General features: G+C 39.7%; 1 long non-coding RNA gene across 1 annotated transcript; it reads left to right on the forward strand.

The window, feature by feature from the left end:
• The first annotated feature begins 9,016 nt into the window (after positions 1–9,016).
• Positions 9,017–15,860, forward strand: LOC124417761. Its single transcript, XR_006938583.1, has 2 exons — positions 9,017–12,093; positions 12,578–15,860. It is a non-coding gene; the product is annotated as an uncharacterized LOC124417761 (long non-coding RNA).
• The last annotated feature ends 7,035 nt before the right edge of the window (positions 15,861–22,895 follow it).

The raw sequence follows: 22,895 nt of genomic DNA on the forward strand, positions 1-22,895 counted from the left end.
CAATTGTAAGGGTCTAAACAGGTCAGAATAAGAGGTTCTGTTTCTGAGGAGTAGTGGCTTCAAATTGCGGAACAGCTTCCACCATGACCTCCACCAGGTTTACCATAGCTAGCTCTGTTGCTTGCTCATTTGAGTGCTGGATCTAGAACTGAATGGGATTTGGACATTTCTTTTCAATGCTTTCCTCCTCTTCTAATGCTCATCTGCTTTCAAAAAAATCTCTGAAGCTCACTGCATTCAGTACCACTGCAGTCAAATGGGTGGGTGAGAAGAGGCCAGCAAAGTCCTTGATGCCTATGGATACTCCAGCACTGTAGCTACAGTTCATGTGCCAGTATGGGAGATACAAATATGGGGACAAATTCATTCCTCAGACACATGCACTGAGGAGCTGGGAAGTACAGTGGAGCAGATCTTCCAGTCTCCAAAAATGGATAATTTCATAGGTACTGATGAAATAGCAAGATTGGCTGATAAATACAGCAGATAAGGCTAAACCACTTCTTTCATGAGCTGTTATGGTCATTCTTAAAGATGGTTCAGATAATCAATGTACGTGTTTCCCCCCTCTGCTTGGTCAATCCCAGTGATTTTCTTTCAGATTCTTCAGTGTTTCATCCATTACTTTCCTCTGCCTTTGACGTTTACAACACAACCTGACTGGAGACAAAGACTACAAATATAGCTGGCAGATGCAATTTACAGTCTTCCTGAACACCCTGATACCCAGATTAGCTAGGAAGAAGTTTCAGAAGATGATGATCCATATGTTTCTCCTGGTGTAGGCAAATGTGCTACAGTAATAGAATAAGCTATTACTCCTTTTCAACCCTATCCATACCTGCCTAACATTACTGCCTCATCAGATGTTGCAGCATCATGCAGATGATGCGCTGACTTGTTTCAGTTGCAACAATCTCAATAGTTGGTATCCCAATTTTCTAAGCTAACCAGTTTTGCTGCAAATGAAACACACTGACGACAAATTACACAAACTACTCCAATGACAATTTGCAGGCAAAGGTGCAAAAAGAAAGGAAGGAGAACAAGGCTGAACACAGAACTGTCATCTAGATCCAAATCCTCACACCATACTCTGCCCCCAAAACAGCAGATAAGTATTCACTGCCTCAGAATTTCAGTGTGTCCTCTAGGGAGATTCACATCACCTATGATTGTTCTTTGAATTTTCTGCTCTCTTACATCCTGTCCAAAATATTTAATTTTTTATTTTCCTTTGGCAACATGAAGAACTTGCCGTATCTGTTCTAAAGAAGGAGAATTATTTGTTTGAGGACTGACATGCCAGAAATACTTGTATTTTTCTTAATGAACCTCAGAGATCATTTCCTCTGAATACTGAATTCTGTGAGAAGAACTGAAATTTGATCTTGCTTTTCGTATCAATATTGAAGCAGTTTGCCCTTTTTCTTTATTAATTTTTTAACGTTATGACATGACCAAAGCCCTTCTTTTCCTCTCAGACTCATAAATTCTAACTTAAGCTGACATTCTGGTGGAGAAGAAAAATTAAAATTCATGATTTTTATTTCATAAGGTAAGACGGCCCTGGACATGAGCATATCTGTGTAGAAAGCCAATTGTTGACCATTTACCACACTCGTTGCTACCCAGGCTGGGAGGAAGTTTATTGCTTATCTATAATATCAGACTGGTAGAAAAATCAAGACCTATCATTCTTAATATGTGATATAGCACATACAGCAAGAGAGAAAAAGAGAAAAAAATCAAGCCATATACCCCTACATAGACCTTGTCCTTCCATCTCTGACTTCTGACAGAGTGCAAGCTACTATCAAAAGTAACAGTGGTTTTCCTTTTACAAATACTGTGCTGCTTTGAACTTGATTTGTCATCAGCAATTCGCCTCACGTAAAACACAAAATGGTGTCCCTCATGTGAAAACAACTTGTAAACTAATAAATAAGAGGAAGAGATATTTAATAATTGATAGTAAAATGGAGTAAAACCAGTGACCTTGGCAGGAAACATTCTACGTCTTATTAGAAATTGCCAGAGCCAGTCATCCATCCTCCTTAAATCCATTTCCTGAATGTGTTGCATCTCTTGAATTTATACTTTTTGTCATCAAAGCATGAACATTGCATTTCTGGTGTTCTCTGCCTTGCAGTCTATATCCAGCAGACTTTGCTCCTCCTACCAACAACAGCCTCTTTGTCTATTTTTCCTACATACAGATATATGCTTCTCTAAACTCTCCACAAAACCTAAACGCAGAAATATTTGTGGGTTCAATAATTTCATTGATCTTGGTAGCCTCAGGTTGCATAGTGCTTGAACACAACTGGAGTTTATGGAGTACTGGCACGATATATATATTTCAGAGCTCTTCTTAGAAGCCAGAGGAAAAATGAGGGCCATATTATTCCTTCTACAGGTTTTATGATGGAAGAAAGTGCATTGTAGACAATGATTACTCAGTACCTCGGAGAAAAATCATTGCCATGGACCAAAAAAATCACCTCCTCTACTGTGTTGTTGGCAGTACAACAAACATTCTACACCAGCATTTTTATAAGTAATATTAATCTTCCTTGCTGGAGTTGGCCACTGTTAATGCACTGTCATGGTAAAGCTATATGTTTAAGCCATTCAGAAGTCCTCCCATTTTAAATATACTACCTTTCAGGTATCTTCCAACCAAACCAATTACATCTACATTTTCTTTCTGCACCTTTTGAAAACTTAACAGGAAAGGATGCTAGATTAACCACATTTACTATGTTCATATATGTGAATTATATTTACACAAATGCAAATAGGCAAATGTGTTTATGCAAATATATGTAGTTGTGTATTTATAGATATATACAAACATTCCTCAGATGTGGCTATTACAGCCACATTTGAAACCACTGCTGAAAGAATGGTTGAACCACTCAATCTTTTTCTAAAGAAATGCTTTGCTACGTTATTTTTTGCTTCAGTTGCACTTTGAAGCATTCACCCCTAAATTAGAGTCTGGGAGGTTCCAGGTTTCATCAAAAGGCTTCCCATATCCCCAGAACAAGAGCAGCCTATTCCTTGAAATAAACCTTCCTAACAATTTTTCTTAATGTGTTTGTGTACTTTAAAGGCTCTGCAGCAGCAGCAGGGGAACAGGTCAAGTATTTTTGGTGATTTCATTCCCTATACCATAGAGCTAATTATTTTGGGAGGTTTATTTTCTTTTCATCTTTTCATTTTGCACAAATACGGATTGATTATTTTTTCTTCTGCCATTGCCTGCAGCAAAGTGAAATGCACACATAAAATAACCATATAGAACTCTAACAACTTTTTTTTCAAAGTGTTTTCTTATGCATCCTCCTGGAACAAAATTCACAAAGATTTGTTGTTGTTGGGTGGGGGGGTGAGTTGCAAGAAGTGTGGGGTTAGGATATTGATACATCTGCCTAGCTTTGGAACAGTTTTAGAATAATAAGTGTTCTTATGAGCAGATGAAAAAAGGGGTGAGCAGGAGATCATTTGGAGATTAGACTATAAGTGATGTCAAAGGCAGTAAATGACAATTGAGACTTGAATGAAACCTGAAAAAACAGTCTTGTACCTCTTTTGAAACTCACAGGAGAATTTTGATTAGTGACCTTTCAGTGTTCCTTTCTGAAGGCATTTGGGATTTTGAGCTGCAGTGCCATCTTTATTGTTCAAGTTTAAAACTCAAATAATCACTTACACTAAGTCTGAAGCGGTGGAGCGCTGTCTTCACTAGCTACTTTTAGGGAGGTTACTTAAAGCACAAATAAGGAAAAAACCAGAAGCATCTCATTGGGATGTAAAGGAAAGTATCTCTGTATTCAGACTTCAAAATCAAGGGGAGTCTGGTTTCCTCTCAGATGTCATGAAGAAGTCCAGTTCAGTGTTGAACAGCAAGTTATGTCATGAAATAGATGAAATTCAAACAAAAAATATCCTGCCAAGATAACTTGTCACTACTGAAAATTACTTGAAGCAATCCATGCTGGTGTTGAATTATGTCAGCTGTTGGTTATTTTCCACTACCCAATACAACCTGAAGTAATAGAGCTATTTACATTAAAGTACATGATTCATGAGGAACACTGATGTTGTCTGTCCAGACAGCCAGGGGACAAAAAGATAGGTCACAGCCCTGCTGATAAGGACTTGGAGGTATTGGTGGATGGCAAGCTGGACATGAGCCAGCGGTGTGCCCTCACAGCCCAGAAAGCCAACCATATCTCAGGCTGTATCAAAAGAAGTGTGGTCAGCAGATCAAGGGAGGTGCTCCTGTCCCTCTACTCTGAGCTGGTGATGCCTCACCTACTGCATCCCGATGTGGAGTCCTCAGTACAGGAGAGATGTAGACCTGTTGGAGCACATCCAGAGGAGGGCCACAGAAATGATCCAAGGGGTAGAACACCTTCCCTATGAGGACAAGATGAGAGAGCTGGGGCTGTTCAGCATGGAGAAGAGAAGGCTCTGGGGAGACCTGATAGTGGCCTTTCAATATCTAAAGGAGGGCGATAAGAAGGAGTGGGACAGACTCTTCAGCAGGTTCTGTTGTGATAGGACAAGGGGAAATGGTTTCAAACGAAAAGAGAGGAGATTTAAATTGGACATAAGGAAGTTTTTTTATCCTGTACTGGAAAAGGTTGCTCAGAGAGGTAGTGGATGCCTTTAAAGTTCTCTTCCAACCCAAACAATTCTATGATTCTATGAACCCCTAGGAAGTTTGTAAGGATGTATCCACAACCTCCAAAGTGCTGAAACCATCTTTGTTTGCATTTTGGCAGAAAACCTCGAAGAAGAGCCATATGGACGCTTAAACCTCTTTGCGCGCCAGAAGGGCAGAAGTCATCCCAGTCCTGGGTCAGAGCACTCCTCCTGGCATGAGGATGAAGTATTCAGATGAACACAGAGTGAACAGGAACAGGTCTTTGGGGGTTGGATGTCTGACAAACTAAAGCATGCATCTCCTGATTGTCTTTGTCAGCTCTTAGTAGACAATGTTTTAACATTTACAGGTAACTGAATGCTGCCATTTCCAATACACTTGCAGTAAGAATCTCTCTCATCATTAATTTTACAGACTTCTATAGATGTTAAAATGGTGTTGACATTTAAAACATGCCAACTCTAATACTTGCAGCCAACAGAGATGTCTGCATATTTGAAAATAAAGTTCCACTCTGCTGACAATTATTCTGGTTTCCAGAATTCAGCATTTATCTTTGTAGGTAATGTACGTGTGTGCCCATGCATGAGTGTATTAGCAAATATAAGGAAAGCTGAAGAGACAAGGTTAGAAACAAGTTTGCTGATGACACTGAAATGGGAGGTACTCTCCATAGAGATAAGAGGCTTTGCAGAGGGATCCTCATGGATAGGAGCTTGAACAGTCATCAACAGCATGAAGATCAACAAAGGTAAATGCCTGTGTCCTGCACCTGGGACAGAGTAATGCCAGACACGGGCACACGTGGGAGATGAGTTGCTGAGAGCAGCTTTGCAGTGAGGGACTTGCTGGTGCCAGCAGGTTCAGCAGGAGACGGCATTGTGCCTGGTAGCCAAGGGATAAAGTGAATTTTGGTGCGCATTAAGCACAGCACAGCCAGCTCATCCCACTGTATTTACTGTCTGTGAAGCCTCTCTTTGAATACTGCATGCAGTTCTGGGCTCCACAGCATAAAAATAATGTTAACACCCTTGAAAGCACCCAGAGGAGGCACCAAAGCTGGAAGGCATGTCCTGTGAGGAGAGACTGAGTCCACTCAGGCTGATCAGCCTTAAGAAGACAAGGATATGGGGCATCACCATTGCTCTCTGCAGCTCCCTGAGGAAGGGAAGCAGCAGGGAGTTCCATACTCTTCTCCTGAGCATCAGTGGTAAGGTGGGAACAGCAGAAAGCTGCAACAGGGGAGGGTCAGACTGAGTACAGGGAAAAAAATTTGTGCCACAGCAGTGGTCAGGCATTGAAACAACTTCCTAGTGAGATGGTTGGTGCCCCATTCCTTTCAGTGTTCAGGAGGCATTTGGATAATGGCCTCATTAATATGCTTTAAATTTTGGTTAGCATTGAAGTGGTTGGACAATTGAGGCTAATGACTTTTGAAGGTGCCTTCAAACTTAACTATTATCCTGTATTCTAACTATAAAATTTCCCCAAGAAGCTGCACCAAATTTTGGTGTACTCTAACCTCCTGATCATGCTGAGATGAAGCTAGTACATTTATCTCACACGTGCCACCAACTAAACGCTAGTCCTCGCTCAGGAAAGCTGATAACAAACAAGGACTAGATCCCACTGTTATAGGCCTCGGAACAAAGGCTGTGAGATGGCTTGTGACATCGGGAGGCCATGGTGATGTCATTCTAAGAATGTCCCCTGGTGACCAAAATATGTGGTGTTGGGACTTTGGGCCTATGGACTGACAGTTGCCCCAGTTTTGAAGGAGGAAGGGTGGGGGAGCTGAGGACCCCTTTCCTAGGGATGGCTCCCCTGTGCCATTTTACTTACTGAAGAGAATGGCTTCCCCTTGGGCACAGGGACCTCCAGGAGCTCCAGCCAATGTGCGAGGACCCTTAAATGAGAGGGTGGCAAGCGTGTCCCAAGAGGGCTGGGGATGTCCACTGTCCCTGCCCAACTGCCTGCAAGTGGAGCCACCTGGATGTGGAGCTGCTACTGTCATTGGGGCAGAACCATGTGCAATGGTTCTGCAAACCATGTGAAGGGCAGAGCAGCAATTAATCCATTGGACTGGGTATGGTTGCCAGGCAGCTATACAGATTTTGTTAACCGAAAACACAGCAATTAATCCTTAGCAAAACATCAGAGCAAAACAGCTCAAAAATTCTTCAGCTCAGAGTTCATGTTAAAATCACACTCCCAGATGAGAAGATATCTATGCACACTGCCCTTCAAGCCATATACAGCCTACTTTGTGAATCAATCTAGTCCTCTGAGCTGCATAGGATACAGAGGATACAGATGTATCTTTGGAGGTACCTCTGCACACGTTATTCACCTGTTTGAGGAAATTATTTCAGGTAGCAGAACAAGTTGGCTATGATCTCTCAGGGCTCTGAGGCTTAATCCCTGTATCTTCAGTTAACAGAATCTGTAAAGCTGCCTGGAACGGGTGCCCAGAGGGGCTGAAGGGCTCCATCATGCCCAGGGAATCCAAACTTGTCTGAGCTTGGCTGAAAGGAACACCTCTCCTATGAAGAAAGGCTGTGAGATTTTAGCCTGAAGAAGGCTGTGGGGATATGTTATTGCAGTCTTTTGATACACAGAGGGAGCTTATAAGATGGAAAAAAAGCTTTTCCACCTGGACTGCAGTGACAGGACAAGGAGGAACAGTTTAAACCTAAAGAGAGTTTAGATCATGAGTGTCTAACCTTTTGGTTTGCCTGCACTGTACTGAGTGAAGAGGAATTGTCTTGAGCTATATATATGTAGGTAGCTCCAAAACTAATGCTTCGTGATTATTTCCATGGAAACTGAAATAGATACGAGCACAGTAGTACTGTTTTGATAGAGCAAATTCTCAGCTACAAAACCCTATTTTGCAAAATAGCCATGAGCATTAGCCCTGCATTTTCATCAGTGATGAACAGAAGCCTGCATACCACAATCATAGACATTTGCACCAGTGGAGGTGATCCACTGTCAATGTTGCCTCTGCTGAAACACAACAATGCCTCACTGTGCTCACATCCACTCTTTGGTCTCCATAAACATTCAGCAAAAGTCTATGAGTGTCAATGGGTGCCATTTTTTTTCCACATGGAGGAATTCAGTGACAACTTTTTGCTTCATATGCACTCCCATGTCAGACTTCATTTACTCAGACTGCCCCTCTGCTGCCATCTGTCACACAGCAACAAAACATAGTGGAATATTGGTGGGAAGCTTCAACCCTTCTTTCTATGATGGAGTGAAGACATCAGTGGACAGGGGAAGGGCGACGGATGTCATCTACCTGGACTTCTGCAAAGCCTTTGACATGGTCCCTTACCACATCCTTCTCTCTAAATTGGAGAGGTATGGATTTGAAGGATGGACTGTTCGGTGGATTAGGAATTGGTTGGCTGGTCATAGACGAAGGGTTGTGATCAACGATTCTGTGTCAGGGTGGAGGCTAGTCACAAGCGGTGTCCCCCTAGGCTTGGTCCTGGGACTGAGTGCTCTTCAACATCGTCATCAGTGACGTAGACAATGGCATCCAGTGCACCTTCAGCAAGTTTGTGGATGACACCAAGCTGAGCGGTGCAGTCGATACACTGGAGGGAAGGGAAGTTATCCAGAGGGACCCAGACAGGCTGGAGAAGTGGGCCCATGTGAACTTAATGGGGCTCAACAAGGCCAAGTGCAGGGTGCTGCACTTGGGTTGTGGCAATCCCAGATATTTATACAGACTGGGGGAAGATCTCCTTGAGATCAGCCCTGTGGAGAAGGACTTGGGAGTCCTGGTAAACAAGCAGCTGGACATGAACCAGCAGTGTGCACTTGCAGGCAAAAGGCCAACTGTGTACTGCATTAAAAGAGGAGTGGCCAGCAGGGAGAGGGAGGTAATTGTCCCCCTCTGCTCAGCTCCTGGGAGGCCCCGTCTCGAGTACTGCGTTCAGGCCTGGGGCCTCCAGCACAAGAAAGATGCAGAGCTCTTTGAACAAGTCCAGAGGAGGACCACTAAGATGATCAGAGGCTGGAGCACCTCTCCTATAAAGGAAGGTTGAGGGAACTGGGCTTGTTTAGCTTGGAGAAGGCTCCAGGGAGACTTCATTGTGGCCTTCCAATACTTGAAGGAAGCATATAAACAAGAGGGGCTACAGCTGTTTACGAGGGTGGATAGTGATAGGACAAGGGGGAATGGTTTTAAACTGAGACAGGGGATGTGTAGGTTAGATATTAGGAGGAAGTTTTCCACGCACTGGAACAGTTTGCCCAAAGCGGTTGTGGATGCCCCATTGCTGAAGGCATTCAAGGCCAGGCTGGATGTGACTCTGGGCAGCCTGGTCTAGTGGTTGGCGACCCTGCCCATGGCAGGGGGGTTGAAACGCGATGATCATTGTGGTCCTTTTCAAGCCAGGCGATTCTGTGATTCTATGATTCTATGAACCTCTATTGCCACACTACCAACATGTGCCTCTGATGTCTTGGGTCAACTTAATAACATAGAAGGCAATACTTTCAGAGCAGTTCTCATGAAATATATAATATATAGTCAATGTACATAAGTAACAAAACATTTTGATTTTTAATATGTTTTATTAAAGCATAAAAGAGAGCAACAAAACCATAAAACCCATGGGATATTTGACCTTGTTTTATGAAACTAATGACTCAGTCTGATTTGATGTCAGTGGCGGCCATTCTCAGTGAGCCCTCAAGGTGTTCATCAAAGATTTTAGATGAAATTTTTTTTTTACTGTACTTCATCCTTCAAAACAGTTGTTCACAAATGTGCATACTGCCAAAACAATGACATAAATAAGGCTAGATGGTGAGAGAGGGGTATTTCTCTGTGGTAAGATAGGGCTTATAGGAGTCTGGTAAGGAGAACCAATCAGATTCTTGAGTTCAATATCTGATGGCAACTCTACACATTCTATTTGAAAATTGCAGGTCATGCATTTATGTTAATTGTAGAGTCACAAATATAACAAAATATTGATAATTTTTTTTTTTTTTTTTTTTGCAGTCTTAAGATCTATTCTCAAATTCCTTATCAGAATGGAAAGCAAAGCTTTCTATGTTTTGCTATTCACAGGATCAGCCAATGTATTAAAATACATGAAATTGTTTGCCTTTACTTGAGCTGGCACTGCACTGTCCTGGTTTCAGCCCAGGTAGGGCTAACAGCGCACGGATGTGTGGTCATTGCCAAGTGACTGTTGTGTGTTTGGGGCAAAACTGGGTCTCTCAACAGGGAAGAGCCACCACAATGATGGCATGGGGCACAGGCTAAGCTGCACTGTGAGCTGTGCCAGGCTGCATGCAGTCTTGAGGCCATGGGTTGGACAAGTCTGACTTAGAATAAATGTAAGGTAGAAATCCTTTCCTTTGAGGACAGTGAGACAGAGGAAAAGACTGCCCAGAGAAGCTGTGGATGGTCCATCACTGGAAGTATTCAATGTCAGGTTGGGTAGGGCTTTGGACTAACCTCATTCAGAGAATGGTGTCCCTACCCATGGCTGGGAGAGATTAGATTATTTTTGAAACTTGTTTCTAACACAGACCATTCTGTGTGCAAAGAATCAAACTCAAAGAACGAACAAGCAGTCCTCTAAAGATGTGTTCTGTTCAGTGACCTTCCCAAAAACTGCAGGAGCCAAAGGGAGCAAATGAGTTCAGAAGAAGCTGAGAGGGAACATACGCTCCCATTAGTCCAGAGGAAAGTTTAATAGTCAGTATTATATCCTGCATCTATAGAAGGCATGAAAGAAATCACTGGAAGCACCCAGATAAAGGAGGATGTGTTGGGATCCCCTTGTACCATGGAATCATGAACATAGCAAGACATCACCAAAAACAGCAATGCAATCAACTACATTTTCCTTAGTTCCACAACAGTTTGCTCTATTTCTTGGCACACTGTTTGCAATTTAGTCACTTCACAGGAAAAAGAATCACTTTCCTTTCCTCTTTACCTGATGTTAGGTGACAAACACTTTCTTGGTGCTTGAGGTACATAGGCATCAAGTGATGGGATCCTTATGGGACCCTTCCTATTCAGGATATTCTATTCTGTGTTGTCTACCTGGGTTTCAGCGAAGTATTTGACATAGTTTCTCACAGCCTTCTCTGGGAGAAACTGGCTGCTCATGTCACAGTGAATGGAGTTCAGTCCAGTTGGTGGCTAGTCACCTCTGGTGCTCATGGGGCTCAGGACTACAGCCAGGTTTGTTTAACATTTTTATCAGTGAATAAGAGGATTGAGCACACTCTCATTAAATTTGCAGAAACCACCACATTGGGCAGGATTGTTGATCTGACTGAGGGTAGGAGGTCTCTGTAGAGGGGCATTAATAGGCTACATAGATGGGTGGAGTCCAGTCACAGTAATAAGACTAAAGTGCACCCATTGATATTCATCGATGTTTGCTGAACATTTTTATGGAGGCCAAACTTTGGATGTCAGCACAGTGACACAGTGGGTGGTGTGTTTCAGCAGTTGTGACAGTAACATGAAAGACAAGCCACGTTCCTGACAGCCATGCAGAACTGTCACACTGCAAAATGAAGAGCATCTCAATCAGCTCATCCTCATGAATCTGCTCATGGTAGTGTCTATGTTGAAAAAACAGTGTTTTGTAGCTGAGAATGTGCTCTATCAAATAGTGTTATTGTGCTCTTTGTATCTCTAGCTTTCATGAAAATAAACTGAGGGCATTGTTTTCAGAGCAACATACATACATTTACCAAAAACATGGTTCTTGTTCTGCAGACAAGAGTCCTCAAAAGAAGGGGATGAGGATAGAGTGGGTAAATGAAAGAACAGAATATGAAGTAGAAAGAGAAAGCAGGGAAAAAAAAATGAGATTGGAGAGGAGGGGTGTCAAAGAGGTGGAAAGGGGGAATAAACAGAGTTTAGATCTTAGGGACACATTTACTGCTATTTGGCAACCTCATTTGAAACTTTTTTATGTTTTGTTGACAATATACACACTTACTCAGCAATGCTAGAGCACAACAGGACAGTTCAGATTGCTTCTCAGTTGCAAGCAGGGAGATCTAACCTAAGCTAATGAAACAAATGCTTCACTAATTAAACAACTCGCCTTTGAAGCAATACAAAGCAAGAAGAATATTTGAAAGGATATGTACAAAAAGTGCACACTATCTTTTTGATCTTTTATTTTCCCTGGCTGCGTACTATACGGGATATGCTCAATGATATGTCTTACGCCTTGTGCATCCTTATGTAAGAGTGATTGATAATGAATTAATAATATATTTTCTCAGAGAGGATCTGAAGTGAAGTTCTGAAGTCAAAATGCAGGCCTCTAGCTTCTATCTGAAAGTGGAAAACACTTCTCCTTCACTAGCTGCTTCAAAAGGAGCAGATGGGGACTCAACATGCTTTTAAAGTAAGTTGAAAGTAGGGATTCTAAAGGTGATTTCATCTCCCCCCTACCTGGTGCTAGCTGAATGTTCTTGGTGAAGCATGCTACATCTCGCATTAACATGGTGCACACTTAAAGTCCTAGACTGTTTGACTACTGGCTTTGTGAGTATCAAAATTTAGTCCAGAAAGTCTATATTCTGCATGGATACATTTCTACTCTTGAAATCGAAAAATAAATAATAAATTTTCATGTTATACTTTCTACTGCCCACGCTAAGTGCTGCAGCAGGAGGCTAAGGAATTTATTCAGATACTGATTCTGTTGAAAAAGCAACATATTTTTCCTGTTAAGCTTGACTTTAAAGGGTGAAAGAAAGGTTTCTTATGACTTTTGAAGCTGCTGATGATACTGAGGACAAGTAATTATTATCAGTGTTCCCCTGAGAATCAGGGACTGATTCTGGTACTGGGTTCTTCCTGTGATTGCAGCATCCCTTCCCTTTCAGGAACATTCTGACAGTTACATGACTTGTAGAGACTGATGAAGACATGAAGGAGATTTTGTACACATGGAAGTAACACAGCTTTGGACAGTCTTAGTGTGGAAGATGTACTGGGAGCTCACATAGGTGGAGACCCCAAGCACTATTGTCACCCTTGTCAGGCAAAGAAAGACGGTAATGTGTGCTGCTACCACGTGGCTGGGTCCTGACATAAGCCTTTAGGCAAATTATAATACAAATAAATGTGGACAGGCAGCTTCTGAGATTAAAAGTTCACCCTTTTAGGGACAAGAAACCTGTAGAAATCAGAAGGTCAAGTCCTTAACAAATATTTTAAAACTTGTTAGTATTTTGATGTCTGGGATGTGATTGATTTTTGCTTTCTTTGTCCCTTCTCCATTAGTTTTTTAATCAAAATGAAATTCAATCACAGTTTATACAGCTCTGCTGAGAGATGGTAGCTTGATAAGCCACGCTTGTGTGATAGTGGTCATCATTTGCCTGCAGTCTATGCCATAGCTGGCAGCCCTCATCTGATCTCAAAACCTTTATTAATGTAACTTAATTTGGCTCAGAAATCACTCTAGTAACTTTCCTACCCCTACTGTGAGACATTATGTTATTTCAGGTTAACAACTGACCAACTAAACACAAGTTGCTCCTTAAGCCTTTTAAGTTTTGCCTTGAAGGCTCAAAAGTAAGTGAGTTTAGAAGTAGTTTTATTACACTAAGTAAACCACTATACTTTTCTGTGTGTATAAAGTTTAAGTACACTTGAAGAAATGTTAAGTTACAGTGGCTCAAAACCACATTGTCCTACACTCAAGCCCCAGTAATAGGCTGAGCACACGCTCCTGTAAAGTAAAACACAACAGCTTAAATGTCCCCTTGCTACCTAACCTAGAGATTAACCTGTTTCATTGAAATGTAAGCCAGTGAGTGTTACCTTGAAGGCAGACTGACCTCAGGCAGCACATATGGTCAGTTAGCACATCTCAGCTTATGGGTACAATCAGTTCAACTGCTTGCTGTTTCAAAGCAGCTTCACATTGTAAGTGCATTAACCATTGCCATATTTTAACCACTTGAAGGTTGAAAGGCATTTCAATTTGAAAATTTCTCATAGCTCTAATAAGCTTGATTCTGTCACAGTCTGCCTAAAAGCAGTGGAATTCACCTTTTGGAACAGAAGCACAAATGGATGTGTCTTTGATGTGTTTAGAGCTACAAAAGTTTGATGTTTTCAATTAAAACAAGTGCTATTTACTTCTATACTTACGGGTAATAGAGCACTTTTGACTTTTACAAAGTGCGTGTTATTAAAGCACTTTGCTAATGTACAAAGGCACTTTCATAAAACAAGGAAGAAAAGAAGCAGTTCTCTTTCAAACTGTCTGTGGAAAATGAGATGAAAGTAGGAAAAAAGCTTACAAGAAAAGAGTTCTTTAACAATAAGAGAGCTGTCTTCAGCTGTTCCTGTGTATGATTTCAGTCATCATCTTTATGCCTAGAAGCACTTTTATAAACATTTGTAACAATTTAAACACATTCTATCACTCAAAACTTTTCACACAAGGGCTCTTCACCCTAACCTTTTTGATGAGGCCAGAAAACACTTATCTTGCTGTTTCCAAGGTATCCCTAAAATAGTACAATGGAAAATAATAAAGCACTGTTAGTGTTCTGAAGTAACTAGTGCTGGTTTGTTTCTGAATATCATCACTGAAGCTCTATGTGGACCTCTTACTTCTGCATACCTCCACTTATTTATTTTCATCAATTATTTTCTGTACTGTGCTCTGGAATTGCAGTTTTCAGGAATTTAGCTCCTGATTCAGGAGGCACAGGATGAGTTTCAGTCTTTTCTGAATCTATTTTCCTCTTCTGCATTTCTTATCCTCTCTTGAATGTAGCGCAGACAGTGACAGAGTTCCACCACTTTGAAATTTGCACAGTCAGGTCTGCAACTCTCAACTATCTGGTACAATATGCCTAAAAACATAATGGTTTTGTTAGGCCTGTGGTCGTTCAGCTGGCAGATGGACTGGTGTGATTTTCCCCAGACTTCTTCTGCTCAGGCCAAGAATGACTTTTGTAGTTCTTCTATTCCCTGTAAAGCTAAAAGACTGCTTTATAGAAAAGGGGGGAGGGGAGAAATGGTTTCCAACAATATAACTCTCAAATTGTGAGTGTCTCTAAAATGGCAGAGAAGAAAAAAAAAAAAAGTATTATTCTTCAGGTCATATAGCAATGTTTCCAGTAATGTGGCGTTTCTAATGGAGAAATCATCAGCAGAGATGTTGTTATTTTTCTGCAAAGACCTTTGTGCAAAATGCTTAAAACCTCTTCCATTTCAGTTTCAGAATAAGACAAAAGGATGGGCACCTTGCCCACTCTCTCTTAAATATATGTATTGCTTCTCATCTATAAGAAAGGAGCTTTAACCTGGGAATGGTGATTACACTGCATTATTTTGCTTCTGCAGTAGTATCATCAAAAACAAAAATGCCCTGTCCTAGTTTTCTATTAAAAAACAGATTCTGATGGCTTCTTCTTCACATCTTGTCCCATCAATCTTCCTGTCTCTAAGTGATTTCTAGCTTTTCATTCTGTTGTGTTTTATTGTTTCATAATGGCAGATTTTTCATCTCTTCTCATTGGTGTAAGTAGTCAAATAAATAGAACAATCAGAAAAATCAGGTGTTTAATACAGAGTGTGTGGAGAAGCAGATACAATGGAGTTTGTCTTGTAAGAGAATCCAAAACCAAGGAATAGCTCTTGTAAATAGACTTCTGAGAAGAGAACCAAAAAGCACTGTTTTGGGAAAGGATGCATTTTTATGCTTCTTTGTGCGTAAGCATTTATTTCTTTATTTACTGTAGAATAAAATGTCATCTTATAAAAGCATCAGCTGCAACTACAGATGCTATTACAGGTTTTGTATTATTTGCACCCAGGAGTGCTGGGGTGAGGAAAAGGTGCAGGAGCAGCAGGAGACTGTTGCCATAAACAGGATTTCACAGAGTCATGGGTCCTTTCAGAGACATCTCCAGCTTACATTACTTTTAAAGTTAGCATTATTTCTCCATTCCAAATACTAAGAGATAAAACATCAGACCGTAAACACTCCCCCAGTGACTAAGTGTGTTGTTTGAGTTTTTTCTCCCCCAGCTTCCTTGCCCCCCACTACTTTGCGGAAAGAAAAGACACTAAAAGTTCCTTCTGTGAGTTGCCAAGGTGCTCCCAGCCCATTGTGCAGAATCATTGTCAGGTTAAATTAGGGAGTACAGACTCCATGAGTGTAAAAAAATCAATACTTGATGGAAGATTGCTCCCCGGAAAATCTGTTTTGATTCCAGGATTAATTCGCGACCAAAGGCTTCTGCAAAATGACATGCCATTAGTCAGAAAATGAACACATTCTACCCTTGAAATTGGATGGAAATATGTCAGGTGATTGACCTATTCATTCTCTTCGCTCTCTGGGCAGAGAGAGTAGGTGTGGTAGCTGTGAATTAAGCCCGCAAACCAGGTCCATTTTCCAAGCAGTAAGAAAAAAAAAAGAAGAAAAAAGAAGTCCAATGTGAATTGCAAGTATTCTCTAGGCCATTGTTGTAAAGCTACCGCAAATGCATTCCGTCAAGGTGAACGCATTTGTCTGGAAGGCCTGACTCTCTTGTGTTTTCTAAATCTCAGAATAAACCACACTAAAAATCTTAAAATAAAGCAGGGATTTTTTTCTTCCACAAAAAAGGCTTGCAATATTAATGACAATGTAATTTGTTTGCCATATATAAAGTAACATTCCATCCCCCTCCCTTTGCTCACCGTTTTCTCCTGAAAAAACTTTTAGGAAACAAATCCAGTGCTTCGTCTGTGATGGCTGCTCTGCATTCTGGCCTCTTGGGCCGGTCCCACTGATAATGACAGTGGCAAGACATGAGCTGCACAAGCAACTGCATCCCTTGCAAGGTGTCAAGTCCTAGGACAAAAGGGCATTTTAATCTTTGTGTTTATGTATTCTTGGTTTGAACTATGACTGCTTACACTGTTGAAACCTGCTGAATATGTGGAACTGGAAGGTCATGATATTAGATATTTCTATTTATTTATCTGGTGTGGAATTGCCAAGGTGAAGCTCACCTCTTGTTAGGCAGACTTCTGCAGTGGAGAGAGAAATTCCAGCAGCTGACTACTGGGCAACAGCATTAGATCTAATAGAGTGGGGAGATTCCTGTCACTTGCAGCAACCTGATGAGAGTGCAGGAAGATAGGTGTTAACCCAAAGGTGTTAATGAATGAAGAATTGAGACATGGGCTTAGCTCTTTCAGAAAGAAGTAAGTCACCACCAGTTTTTTTCCTCTGAATACCCCTGCTAGTTGGTGCCCACACTAGGATTTAGGTAATCTGGAGTTTTGCTTTAAAAACACCCACAGAAAATATAGTAAGCACATGAAGAAAGAGAAGAGATTCACAAAGCCATCAAAAGATATGTTGGCTCTGTATAAACACTCAATAGCAACCTAATGTACCAAACTACTAAGCACTGACATATCAGGGGTCTAATTCTCTAAAAATTAGAAACTCCTATAGCTGTAATCCTCACCCAATAAAAATGGCTTTACAATAACTTTTGAGAATTTTTGGACCTTATACGTGAAATTCTGCGGGTTTTATTGTCCATTTCAATTGTGCTGTAGTGTCTGTTGGTTTTCTCATGAAGATTCTACAATAAAGACCGAACTTACAGTTTCTACCTCCAGTTATGCTGGAGATAAAATTCATTCAAATTTTTGGGGACACTCTATTTACCTATTCTGTAAAGAGCACATCACTAAAAGTGATGATTCATCTGTGGTAACACAGTTTGCTGCATTGGTGGCTTTAGTTCTCATCTTCTACAGCAGGACAAGCTAGGCTTTTCAACATGGCCATTGATATCCATGGAGGAAAATAGCTATTTCTTAGTAGTATCATTAGGTTCTACCAGAAGTTCCTTGTGATTCCAGTATCACACTGGAATGTGCAACTAATCTTTCTTTTTCTGTGGATTTCATAGGCTAAGCATCCTCCAAGAAAACCGTTTAGAGCTTAAAATCAGCAGGAGTCTTTTCTCTCCCTCTATTACAGAGATTCTCACTGACAAAACATTTCAGCATTTTGATTATAAATGCACACCAGACAAATCTTGTAAACTTCTGTTCAAGCACAGAGGACCTATCAGGCATGTTACACAGAATTAATACTTATTTCTACTTCATGGGAACCCTGGAGAAATAAAACCATCAAAAAAGCAAAAGAGAGTAATTTAATATGTTAATATAATAGTGTGGGATTAACTGTTCACTTCAAAGTCTGTATTGCAATGACACTAGTCTGGTAATTAAAATAACTCATATTTAATCCAAAAGCCAGGGCAGTCACAGTTTCATTTAAAGAAATAATCACTGTGAACAGAATTTGTTTCTGTTGCTGTTTTCCCATCTAATAGCAGGATGTTATGTTTCCTTGTGTTGGAAAAAGAGTAACCTTGCAAAGAGGGAGTCAATCCAAGTCTCTTCCACTTGCTTTCAAATTCCATCTCTCACTTCATTCATCCATATTTTCTGAGTTCCTCTCCTCTTTGGTATTTTGGACCACTGAACATCTGGCCTCTAAGCCCCACTGCTTACAGGCTGATAATCAGACTAGTTGTATGATCCTTATCATCTTTATGTGTGACTAAAAAATAGAAAATTGCAAGAAGGAAGAGATTTGCCCAAATATTGTCAATTTCTGTTGAAATATTTCTCACTGAAAATAAAAATAATTTGGGATGATGAAGACAAGATTTTATTCATAAGATGGCCACCTTGACTAGCTTACAGAGGGAAAAAAATTCTGGTTGTACTTGTGCAATTCTTGAGGCAATGTGTCAGTAGAGCTGTTTTTTCTCTTTCCAATCATTGTTAGCCAAGATTTGCTCTTAATAAATATAGAATTTGAACTAAGATGGCAAATTATTCTAAGAGCATTGGTGGAGCTTGTCCTTCAGAGACAATAAGTTCCTGAGAGCATGCAAAAAATGCATTCAAAAATTATTTTAAATGTCTTTAATTGATTATTTAATTGCTACAGCAAATTGTGCTGATGAAGACCGTAAATGTCCTACAGTGAGGAAATACATGCTCTGAAGAGTTCTACCTCATTTTTCTGTACACTCTAAATATTTCTCATGGTTTCTGGCCCTTCTTTCTGTCATTCTTGCATATGGCCACAGGTTTGTACTTGTAAGTGTGATCACCAACCCAAGTTGTGTGATTCAAAGAAACACTCCAGTGCTTCCACTCTAAATACTCATTCATTCTTTCTGTCCTCATCTGAATCTCTTACCTCTTCCAAAACACAGAAGTAAGCTTCCCCTAGGACAGTTTCTGTCCCTACCACAGATATGATAGCTGCTTACATACAATCAGAAAAACAAACTCATCTTGACCAGGATCTATCAGAAATTCTTCCTTCTTCTTCCATCCATAACTGCAGGCTGTGTCTGCCTCATGTCCATTTATGAGCTTTTGAGCTCTCTGGAAATCAACATTTTAGTACGTGACATTTACAATAATTGGATCAAAACCTGAAATTTAGAAAAAAAAAAATTAAACTTTTCTAATGAATATCCTTAAAAATGAGGTATAATTGTAGTGACCTGAAATCTAGATATCCTTTTATTAAAATGCTATTAAAGATGCATATGTTTCTTTCAAGAGACTGAAAATAGACCTTGAAGCCAATGATTAGCAGAAGAGTGAAAATCCTGGAAAGCCAGAAAATTGACTGTATGGTACAATCAAGTGTCTTTGTGAAGTTCTAAATGCTTTCTTAGAAAAATCCCTATAAATCAGTGACTCTACCAGAAAATCTAAAGGAAGGTGAACTCCTGGCATAGGTTCCAATCACAATTTGCACATATAGTTCATAACAGTTAATGACATTTTTCTTCTCTTCAATTTCACATTAAAAAAAAAAAAAAAAGATAAAAAGGAAAACCGTAAGAATTTGTCTATAGCATGATGACTGTGGTCAATATCTTGCTATTTGCTCTGTCAACAGCATCAAAATATTGTTTAATAATTTAGAAGCAACCATGTAATTTTCTTCCCCAGTAGTAGCAAATTAGGCACTTACTAAATAATTGACAAAAACACTTAATTCTAGGGATGTCCTGAGGAACATACTATTATCTGGCAGTTTTTAAAACTTTTCCTTGCATTAGTGATTATATTTTTGAATTGTTTTCATGCCACTTTTTCCCAGCATAGGAAACTGCACAGCTTGAGACTTCAACCTTCTCATTTTCAGTAACTAACCATCTTCTCACACAAAAATAGAGAGGGAGTCATGCAGAGGATTCATTAAAAAGTAGATATACAGGGTGAAGAATTCACATAGGCAGGGGTACACACGTTCAGGCATCATTACATAATGAATTAAGTTTGCATGCCTATTTCCATGAAGACATTGCAAAAAGTAGAATTTCAAGGGTGCAAACTTGAATGTATTGAATGACTTGTATGTTTTAAAACATTTTCTTAAGAAATAACATAGTAAATGTCAACAATTTTAAAAATATATGAATACAGTTTTGTAGGCAACTTGAAGAAGACAGTTTTAAATAATACAGCAAACCATACCTTTAAAAATCTGTGCTAGAAAAGCATGTTCATAGTTTCATGCAGTTGTTTTCTTCAGACAAGCTGAAATACTGGTATCAAAATGCATTAAAATCACCTGTAGTGTGAACATTTAAGTTCCACATGCTCACAAAACCAAAGGAGCAATGTCTGATTATTCTTTCAAGAAGAAATAACATAACATTTAGCTAGGACATAGTTGTGTCCCATTCACACTTTTGAGGGATAACCACCATCTTTGTCTAGGGACTTTTCGGTAGCTGTAAATTTTAGCAAACAGAGCCATGGGAATGGTATGACATTGTCTGCCTGCAAAGAAGGTGTTTCTTGGCATCTACATGAAAGGACCTGAATAGATGAGCTAAGTAGAGTTGCTCAGTGATAGAAGTTCAGCTGCTATCTTGAAAGAATGTTTGATATTTTGTCCTCACCTATTTTTGCAAAAAACCTTTAGGAACAAGAACTACAGTATGTCCCGTGAACATTTTAATCAAGATTACTATAATTTAATTGATGAGTTCCAGTAAGAATATGTTTCGTTTTTTTCAGGGGAACAGATGTTGTTTAAGTATTTATTATATGGACTCCTTTAATAAATCACAAAACATGACTGAACTATTCACGTGGAAATTATTCATTTTCATTCTCATCTTTCCATATCTTCTGTTTCACTTCATTTTTCATATGCTGCATCACTTTTTTTCCTGGTAAAAAAATCCATTGAACCAGTAGGTGGTCAGTAGATGACAAGTGAGTATTACAGTCTAAAGACATTCTCTTTTCAAACTTAAACACTGCAAGATTCTTTAGGCAACCTGCTCCCCTAATTTGGTACCCAAGTGCCTCTGAGGATCTTGATTAGGTACACCACATTGTCCTGGCGATTATTTCTAAGCAATCTCTGAAAACAGCTGGTTGTCTGCTTTGTAGAGGCTCTAAAAATTTCTGAGAATCAGTGCTTGCTCAGAGGGTGGGTGTGGAGGGAATGGAGCAAAAACCCACCTCCTTCCTGCTCTCAGCATAACCTTTTTCCAGCACAGTTCCACAGTAATTGAATTACATTTCTACCCACGTCACAGGGCTCAGAGCCCTGCATACATGAAACTCATGTAACTTACACAGCTCTGTTGTTGAAAGCTCAGATATTTCTATTTCTTCAGCTTGTGACTGTTCTGTACGACTGTCAAAAAGGCAATGATGTTTCTTAACTGTTACTTTGTGTGGTGATTTTTTTAAAGAAAAAAATATTTCCTATGCTTAAAAATGTTAATATCTACATGGTACAAATTACAAGCCTTGACATTTACACCTTACTGAAGTAATGAAATGGAACAGGGGTAAGTTGCCATCTGCTGCTGTTTGGCTGAAGACAGTTTTCTGCAAGACTAAGTTAACTGGCCAGCAGCACATCTGTTTTTCCTGTGATCTGTGATGCCTGTAATTGCTCACTACAAAAATATAAAAGCATTATTTTAAAATGAAAATTGAGAATTCGCAGCAGATTGTTGAAGGCAGTCAAAGCCAGCAGGGCGTCCCCAAGGCTGCAGTTCACGGAGCTTACTACTTTTCTTCCTGGCTGTGGAGGAAGTATATGTCCCTGTTTCAACAAGACATTAAGGTTACTTCCTTATAGGCTGGAGAAAGAAAACTTGTACGCATTCCACTGAATTCACAGATATAGGACAGAGACAATATTCCTTATGTTTACTTTTTTGGTGTTTTTCTTTTTAAAATCAGCTAATTAAAGTGCTAACATTGTCACAGCGGAGTTCAGCTTCAGTAGACTGCTGATAACAACTCATACTCATAAAACACTTTCAGAAGTATTACCAAGGTTCAAAAATCTAAGAAGTAATTTTCACTCTGCTTTTAATTAATTATTTTTAAGAACATAGCAAATGTTATACCTTATTAGTAAGGTATGCTTCCATTTAATGGTTCAAAATCCATTCCTGTAGATCTGTCAAAAATTCTGCAGTTAAAATAGAGAATCCAATTTGATTTGCATTTCCAGAGGGGAGTGAATTTTTTGTTTGTTTTGTCAATATGGCTACTGAGTAAAAAAATGACTGAAAATGACTTTTAAAGCAGAAAATTCATAGGTTTTTAAGAGATCCTTGTGGAGGGAAAGTATTACTTTTACACTTAAGCAGCTTTTGCTCCAAGGATGAGAAAGTACTTTCTATTCAAAGACAAAATACATTCCTAAGAATCTCAGTCAATGGCCTGATTTGAGAAGCTTAAATTGAATCCACAAGAAAATTCATGCACATTAACAACACAATTTTGCCCTTGTCATATATATATATATGTTATGTATCTATCATTAACAACAACAACAACATTAACAAAAACTGGGCAAAAACTAAGAATAAGTTATTCCTCCATGACAGTGCTCTTAAAGAAAGCATCATATGTAAAAAAAAAATCCTTGGTCTTAGTCACTGCAAAGAAGTATCTTCTATATTATACAGCTGTCTGTGACTAACATACCAGACAAAGATATAGGCAATATTTGTCTTACTCACTGTAACAACTGAGAACAAAATAAGTTTAAAAACAGAAATAACAATAACTATTTTCTTAGTTGCATTTCCTGTAGGAAAGAAACATAGATAGCATAAAGATTTGGCTTTTATTTGTATGCAT

The sequence above is a fragment of the Gallus gallus genome, chromosome 2 (genome assembly GCF_016699485.2).
Source record: "Gallus gallus isolate bGalGal1 chromosome 2, bGalGal1.mat.broiler.GRCg7b, whole genome shotgun sequence".
Classification (NCBI taxonomy): Eukaryota; Metazoa; Chordata; class Aves; order Galliformes; family Phasianidae; genus Gallus; species Gallus gallus.